Raw genomic sequence first — 8,580 nt, 5'->3', positions numbered from 1 at the left:
GAGATGGATCGTGTCATTCTTCATGTCAGGGCATGTGACAGTACCACTGAGAGAAATACCTTGTAATACAAGTTAGAACAGCACAGCAAACATCTCAGTAATATTTCTCCTTTTCTTTCCAGTAGCTTAGAGCCCCATTCGGTGACTGCTCTAGGAGTGAATGCTTCAGTGATCCCGTTAGGGAGTGTTGCCTAAAATCAGGTCCGTGACTAAAGAGCAATAATATATCACTTCTCCATAACTCCCTTTAGTCACACACGCCTGGGTGCTTCAGCAAGGAGGGCTAGGGAGAGCGATGCACACCAGACAAAGGACCTGACCGTGGGGGCACAGAGGGCCATTCAGCAGGGCTGGAGCTCAAGCCCAGGCTGGCCGACTCCCAGTCCGACAGCCTGTCTGCTACAGGGTGCTGCTAAGCACTTCCAAATACCCACTATTCTGTTTTTCAACAAAGGCCACACTTTTCTACTAACGCAACCAAGTAACTTTGCAGGCCGAACAATAGGCATTGACTCCCCAGCCCCATGAGTTTGCATCCTTGAAGGAAAGAATTCGCTCTTTTCATCTCTCAGTAGCACCCACTGAATTCATTGTAGCTGGCAGGCTTGAAGGTCTATGAAAGAAGATCCAAAGAACCAGGAGCCTGGCTGCTTTGCAGGGAGATGACAGATCTCCTGACAAGTCTTGAAAGAGGAGAACTTTGTCCCAGTGTCCTTCTCCAAATGTTCCTTTCTCCACTATTATGTTGTCATCGGTTGCCCATATGGGTGCTGCCTTCCCAGATCAGAGGTGCCTGTGTTTCAGTGGCTGCTGGAATGATTCTGCTTTCACAGAAAGTCACAACACTCTGGTGTAGCCATTCCACTGGAATTACAATAGCCTACTCTCTGCTGTGACATAGCTCGGTTAAAATCAGTTTTATTAAGGCTGCTGCAGGCTCCCAAAGTAACATGAAGGGCATAATGCATCTATAATTAAAGTCCATAAAAAAGATATCATTCTTTATGGGCATTATGTTGGGGTTAGTCAATTGTTCAGAGTTTACGCTCTTTAGCAAGAAGTGAGATATATTTTTAAGTTGCAGGGAGGAGAGTTTTGCTTAATAGCATTAATGGTATTACACTCTGCTGAAGCAGAAGGGAAAAGCAACCTGTTTCTGACAAGAGAAAGTTACGTGTCTTTTTCAGTTAAGTATCTCCCAAGCACTTTAGAGGACAATCAGCATGCTGGACTTTCCCTACTGAACCCCATAAACTAACAGCTTCTGGGGAAAATACAGAGGTTGAAAATCACATACACAATGGCAGGCAAAGAACGAAGCATGCCCCAGCTTCTCTCCCCAACCCCAGGCTGTGAGAGTAGCTGCAAACCACACAAAGCTTTCATCCGCCCCTTCCTTCCTACCCCTGGAAGGTGTGCCCACTGAGAGTGGGTGATCCCAGCTCCCCCGTGCCCACACGATGCTCCAGAGGCCCAGCATTTGTGGTGGTTGTGAAAGCGGCATGAGTTTGCGTAGCCAGTCCCCTATCAAGTGACTGAGTGACTTACTGGGTTTTCTAACAGGTCTTCCCTTTCTAAAGTGTCCTAAGCAACAAAAATCTGTACATTTGGTCAGTCTGGGACAAAAATCCTCCAAGGAGCTCCATGGCTAAATTGCCATGAAGGTAAACTCCCTTCAAAAGGCTCTTTGAAAAGAGGGCATCCTATCTTGATCTTATCTGCTTAGGCTGCAGAGGGTCTGATTTTTGCCAGCACAAAACCATCAAAAAACAAAAGCTGCAAGATTTATCTTTAGCCATATAAAGTCAAACTTTAAATGTCAAGTGCTTTAAGCCATTTCAATCATAATGGAATTTAAAAAAAAAAATTACTTCTGCAGTTTCTGATTTATTTCTTTCCTGATGGGTTTATGGCTTTTTTCTTCCTTTTTTTTTTTTTTTCTGATTCTCATCTACCCCGAGGGCTGTGTGGAAGCACAGCTTTTGTGTGTGCAGTACCCACTATAATGGAAAGAGCAAGTGAAACCACAGCTCCAAATGCAACGTCTTTGACCTTTTTTTGGTTTTACCCCCACCAGTTGGAATTAATGTAGTGACAAAAAGAATGTCAAAAGCTGCTTCTGAAATCACTGCTGTTTTAACAGTTTGTGATTTATTTAGTCTTATTCATTTGCTTTGCAGCATTAATCTGAATTAAAGTATGCTTAATGAAGTAGATATTTTATAGCACATTTGTACTTTGTTGGAATGGGTTTAAGAAGGCTGCTTAAATTGAGTTGCAAGATCAGGCCAGAGTGTGGAGCACCACAGATGGAGCCCCAAAATGGCAACAAGTTTAAGCACCTTCCCTGCTGAGACCACTGCACGTTGCCCCTTGACCCATTACTGTCTGCCCAAGGGAGCTAACCAGAAACTGCGAACCTGGGCAAATGCCACATCCCCTCACGCATAAATCATGGCTGGAAGAAAAGTTATTGAAGAAAAAAATACCCCCACTAAAGACCTGAAACTCAGCAACATGCATGGTCATGGACTTGCGTACCATGAGTTTATACCAGGACCTTCCCACCTCTCTCATTTGCTGTAGTTGTCCCCTTACCTCCCCAGAGCCCAGGTTTGTGAAAGTCATCATGGTATTTTTACAGCACAGCAGGCTGGTGCTCAGGGAAGCATGGCTCCTCCTGCCGCATGCCTTCTCTTCCCATCCCTGGAGGCCACCCTCAACAAGAACGTCTGAGGAGCCTGCTCCCCTGCAGGAAACCAGCATGTCCCAGGCACCTGCAGCATGTCAGGGAAGATCCCTGCATCAAAATAAGCCAGGTATTTTGGATATCCTACCCACCTGCTGTGCCATCCACAGAGAAGCTCAGAGCTGAATCTTGCAGAAAGAAAATACCCATGAACCTCAAAAAGTCTTTGCCTCTCAGTGCCAACTACTGAGGGTCAGGTTTTTCACACTGTATCTGGATGAGTCATCCCACTGAGGGCAGCAGCATGAATAAAATGAGCAATATCTGACCCATAAAAGTCAGGTTTCATTCGAATGCAATACTGCATTCATTGAAAGGCACTTTCCCTCTTGTTCAGAATAAAATATGTTTTTGAAGCAGTCTGAACAAGTACAGGAGAGTTTCAGTGGTACATATTAATAGAGAAAATTTACTAACATCCTCTGACTACTGACCACAAAAGAGAATTCAAACAATCTGTTGTTACTGCTGTACCCAGGGATCTCACTCCTAACTGCTGAATCAAGAGGAAAGGAAATAACTATGTTCAAGGGAAGAAACCCTTCCATTTTCACAGACAGATTTGGCTTCTATCTCTGTAAAAATGAAACAAATCAGCAAGCACAAGCACTGTATCCCAAAGTAAGTTCTACAATTTCTCATGCAATTCTCACATTGACTCTTTCACTCAAATAAGACTCCACCCAGCAAAAACACAGGTCACTTTTATTGATCTTCCACTTCTAAGAAGTACAGCCCCGATTATCTTCATCAAAGCTGTTCAAAGTTGTCCATAATTTTTCCTCTGTTTAAACTGTGTGGGTTTTGTTGTTTTGTTTTTGGTTTTGGTTGATTGGTCGGTTGCTTTTTGCTTTTTAAATATAAAGTGCCTTTATTAATCATGAAGAGGAAGCTTGCTTGGTTTATTCATGGGTATTAAATACTACATATCCTAGTTTTCATTGACTCACTGGCTTCTTACACTAAGCCAGCAGGGTTTGTTTCCTCCAGGTTGCCTTAAAAGGATTAAAAATCATTCCATCCTACATGATTGTTTTCTAACTGTTAGTGTTGAGCATGATTTCTTGCACAAATACGACTTGGGGCAGCCGAGATGATGTACGAGGATTCCTCTTTTATCCAGTTTGCCTAGATGCAGTTCCAGGGTTAACAGGACTTTTTGTAGTTGGTTGCAGTGCTCTGCTGATGGATGGCTGAAACCATGGTTCTCCTGCAAGGCTCACAGAAGCACGCTGTGGAAAGATGCTGCTTCCCAGTAACAGAAGCAGAAAGGGTGAAATTGAAACTGCAGAGACAGCGAACAGGCATGGATATACAGACAGCAAAGGAGAGCCAAGAGTAACCACGAGCCTGAGCATGTTCATGTTCTTCATGGTTCACCAAAGAGGGTGTGTAAATGGAGCTGTTCACATTCACCAAAGAAGGAACATGTCCCTGTGGGGTTTGTTTGGCATCACCCCTCGCAGCTGTCAAAGAGCACCAAATGGTTGCCCAGGGCAGGGGGATGCACACCTGGCAATCTTGAGCATCTTTTAGACCTGCAAGGGCATCAGCCATGGGTATGAATGTGACCCCACTGCTATCTCTTCCCACCACTTGCTCCCTGCATGGAGAGACCTGGAAATTTCCAGCCCCCCGGCAGTGGGAGCAGAGCGGAGCACTGCATTTGCAGCCTGCTGCTTCACTGCACCCCAGACCTGTGGAGGTGGAGGCTGCTGCCTTGAAGATCCCTTCTCCCCATAGAAAGGGCGTACAGCATAAACTTTCCCAACGAGTTTCATGGGTCCATCATAAAGAGACATTCTGGCACTGCAATTTAAGCAGCAGGTGCTGCTTTGGAGCAGCTTAACTGTGTTGAGGAACTACCAAGTCTCCCCATACTATAATAAATCCCAGTTCTTGGGGATAATCCCATAGCTAAGTGTGCCTTAGGGGAATAAAAAATATAGCATGGGATTTTTATTTAGATTGAGTAAAAACTGGGAATGCTGTGGGTACGGAACATGGCTAGTGGCAAGAAACACCAACAGAATAGGTGCCTCAAGCAATTCCACATCTTTCACAATTAAAGTTTGACACTTTTTACTATCCTGCCACTGGTTAAATTAAGCCTGCAGAATATTAAATTCAATTACCCATAAAATAATTATATCAGTATTAAAACAGACAGAATTTTTGCAACATAAAGATTAAAGCTCATACTTGCATGCTATCTGTAAAAATCAGTGGCCATACAATACTTAGCTCACTAAGCATCAATATTTACTAAAATGTTCAAAGAAAGATATTCAATCAATCAAATCAGTTTCCAATGGAGTTTCAGCAGTTTAATTTGTTAATAGCATATTTTAATGAGCTATTAAATTGTCATGTACTTCAGACTGCACTGTAGTTCCTTTCTAATCAGTGCTGATTACTAAGATATTTGTATGTGACATATCTGCTTTCATCTTATACTCAGCCTTCCTATTTCCCTCAGCAGTCTGGTTTCTGCAGAGGTGATATTATGACAAGGACAGTGAACTGCAGAGTCCCAAACAGCTGCCTCAAGAGGTATCCCTGGGGCTGGCAGAACCACAAGAATCCTCTCAGCTGTGTTTCTGTTTGCAGACCAGGGATGATGATAATTTTCCTACTTCTGTATGGCGCACTGAGTATGATGAATGAAAAGCACTTCAGAAGAAGTCAAGACTATTACTAAAAACCCATCTTCCTGACTTTGCATAGCGCCAGACAGTCGCAGAGAGTGACTGCAGGCTGGGACTCTGACCATACAGCCACACGCTGGTGGAAAGAAAGGTCACGAAGTACATGGGAACTTGAGTCAGCCCGTCAAACCTTGACCTTCCAGCCAAAGGCAAGCTGGCTGGGGCTTCAGCTCACCCCAAAGTCCAGGTATGGCATGAAAAACATTGCAACTGCAGCTGCTCTCATACCACTAAGGCAAAACTTTACAGGAAACCCAACCCTCTGGTTCAAGCCAAGAACAGAAAAGGGAACTGTTCCGCAGAGAGGAGTCTATGTTGTAGCATTCATCACCAATCGCAAAATTTCAAATGCCTGTAGCTTAGGGGTCTATACAGGCATTTTGCAGTTTTGCGAGCTACAGTTAAATAAATCACAGTTCCATTAATATCAGCTGGGACATAATTTGTATAGGCCAGTAGAGAAATTAAAGGTAAAATGGGTGCATACAGCATGTTTCCAACATTCTCCACCTGGCGCTGTAGCAGGTAGGCTTGCATCTAAAAGGAAAGACCTAGGCTGTATTTGGTGCTACATGGCATGAAGGAAGGCAGAATGGAACTTTTTTTTTTTTTTTAGGGCTGTTACCTTGTTCAAGGGCAATCAAATTCCCACTCTCTTGCCCCAGAGCAAGAGAGCCCATTGTAGCTTCTAATAAAAACACTTCACTGCATGGACAAAAATACACTGACCCTTACATTACGAAGATGTATAGCATTATGTTTTCCTTACGCTTCCAGAGGCACTGAAACTCTGTCAAGAGCAGTGAGGCAAATTTGCAAGTCATATATTTGTAATATCATTTAGACATAAATGCATTTTGTGCAAAATGTTGCGTCCAGATTGAGTAAATGAAGATTTTTCATCCCCACAGCACATCAGGGCACCACAGAAAACCAGAGCATGAATTAAACTCCACTGTCTGCTTACCAGCTATGTGGCTACAACCTTCATTGGCTGGCTGCTGCAGCTTTGATCTGACAGCTCTTAATGGATTTAGTAAATCGTTATTTATTCCACTTGCCATTCTGTTTAACTGTTTAAACTGGCATTAAGAGACCGTGCAGTATGTTTGTTTGTTTGTTTTTTTGTTTGCTTCTCCTGTGGAGAACTTAGCATGTACGTTTGTACAAGTTCTCACTATTTTAAATTCTTATGTCATGAAATTATTCACCCTTTGCTACTGACCATTTTCAAACAATCCCAGCAGTGTAATGCTTTCAAAATACATCTTTTCCCTTGCTATCTGCATGTAGTACTGAGAATGGTTTAAGATTCTTACAAACCCCAGCTCCATAAATCAGCTAATCCAGGTGGGAATCAGCTGACCAAGCTGACTGTAGCAGGTTGGCAGCTACTACGATCAGGGCACGAATGCTCTGATTTGGTCCTTGGAACCATAGCAATAAACACATGTTGCTGTCAATAGGCGTGACATTACCGACACCACGATTGCTCATGTGCTGCATGCACCGGTACGCGTGCCAGTGGGGCACCTAGCCTGCTGGTGGGGAGGCATAGACCGAGATGAGGGGAAGCCACCGGGAGCAGAGGGCAGGAAGAGGAGGTGCTGCCGGCAGCTTAAGGAGCACCAGAGCAGCACGAGGCACATGCCACCTGCTCCCAGGCTGGGCAGCCCTTGTCTTAGAGCCAGTTGCCAGTTAAGAGCCTTTTCCTCACACATGAGAGAGCACTGCTACAGTGCGGGCCGTGGGCTGTGCCTCCACCGTTGCCTTCTCCTTGTGCCCCAGGGCCTACACAGCAAATGGGAGCCCGCACTGAAATACGCCCTGCTCGGGGGGTGTAGAGCTTTGCCACCCACAACAGCAGTATGCAGCTGGAGGGACCCAGAAACCTGCTGACAGCAGGGCTGCTGTATTTTTATTTTAGCATTTTGTACCTATGTATGTACCTCATGGTATTCTGTGTGTGTATACACACATATATACACATGTAAATTTACGTCTTGTATTCATATTACCTCTGCTTTCTAGGTGTATGGAGAGAGGCAAATATGGTGGCTACACCAACTTGAAAACGTGATCTTTAAATTCATCACCTAGGTAGCCGCCTCCTCATCAAGACTTTCATTCATTTCAAGCTGGAATCAAGTTCTTGGGCCATTTTACACAGTACAATTTGAACAGGCCACAAGAGAGGGAAGATGAGAAAATCATATCTTCAAAATTTTCTGGTAATTTTGGCCAAGTTCATCTCCTAGAATGCCTTTTTGCACATCAGCACTGTTCACAGGCCCCGTGCAGTTTCCGAGCAGCCAGTTCGGGCAGTCAGGAGAACACGGCAGCCTACCATGCTTGAGGCTGGTGTGCCCTTCCCGTCCTCCCGCCTGCCCAAGGCCAGAAAACTTTCCATGGCCACAGCTCCTCTTTCCTCCTACTATGGGGCAGCACGGGGATTTTTAGAGTGATGTAAATGTAAATATTGTGGATCCTGAAGCTTGAGATCATATCATAAAGCACCCTCTGTTTTATGTAGTGTGAGCTTAAGTTTACCCTCTTTCTCCCCTGGCTGCCAGGAATTTGTAAAATCTGCACGGTCCTGCTAAGACATTTATTTACATCAGGGCCTCACTTAATCCCTCTGCAAACCACTGATCTGCAGTGACAAGCAGGTAACCTACTTTTCCTAGACTGATACACAGGCTTGACATGGTGTTTTCACTGTCATTAAATGCAGTCTTATGCCCTGACCAAGTGTGGAACTTCTCCCTCCAGTGCAAGGCTCGTTACCATCCTTCCATTCTATTTTGTGTAAAAGCACAGCCCAGCAATAATAAAAACAGCATTAAAAGTAAACAAAAAAAAAAAAAAAAACAAAAACTAGTGCACAAAAACAGAGCAAAATATGGCCCCCGTGGTACTCCTATCTGGCTTATACCCATCCCTTCGTATTGGCATGCAGCTGAAGCACCCTCAAATGCAGCTCAGAACTTCAGGAAAATGTTTTTCCGTATTGTCCCTCACGGTCACTTTCTGGACTGTTTCTTTACTTTGAAGACAGAGATTATCTCTCCATGCCAATGCCAGGACTGGCATTAATTGATTAACCTCCGCAAGGTGATTCGC

General features: G+C 44.2%; 1 protein-coding gene across 7 annotated transcripts in view; it reads right to left on the bottom strand.

Moving 5' to 3' along the window:
* Positions 1–8,580, bottom strand: part of THEMIS (thymocyte selection associated) — a 97,576-nt gene that overhangs the window by 81,398 nt on the left and 7,598 nt on the right. The window lies entirely within an intron of this gene.

The sequence above is a fragment of the Anser brachyrhynchus genome (genome assembly GCF_964034855.1).
Source record: "Anser brachyrhynchus genome assembly, chromosome: 3".
NCBI classification, from domain to species: Eukaryota; Metazoa; Chordata; class Aves; order Anseriformes; family Anatidae; genus Anser; species Anser brachyrhynchus.
This window is presented reverse-complemented; position numbering and strand designations above follow the sequence as displayed.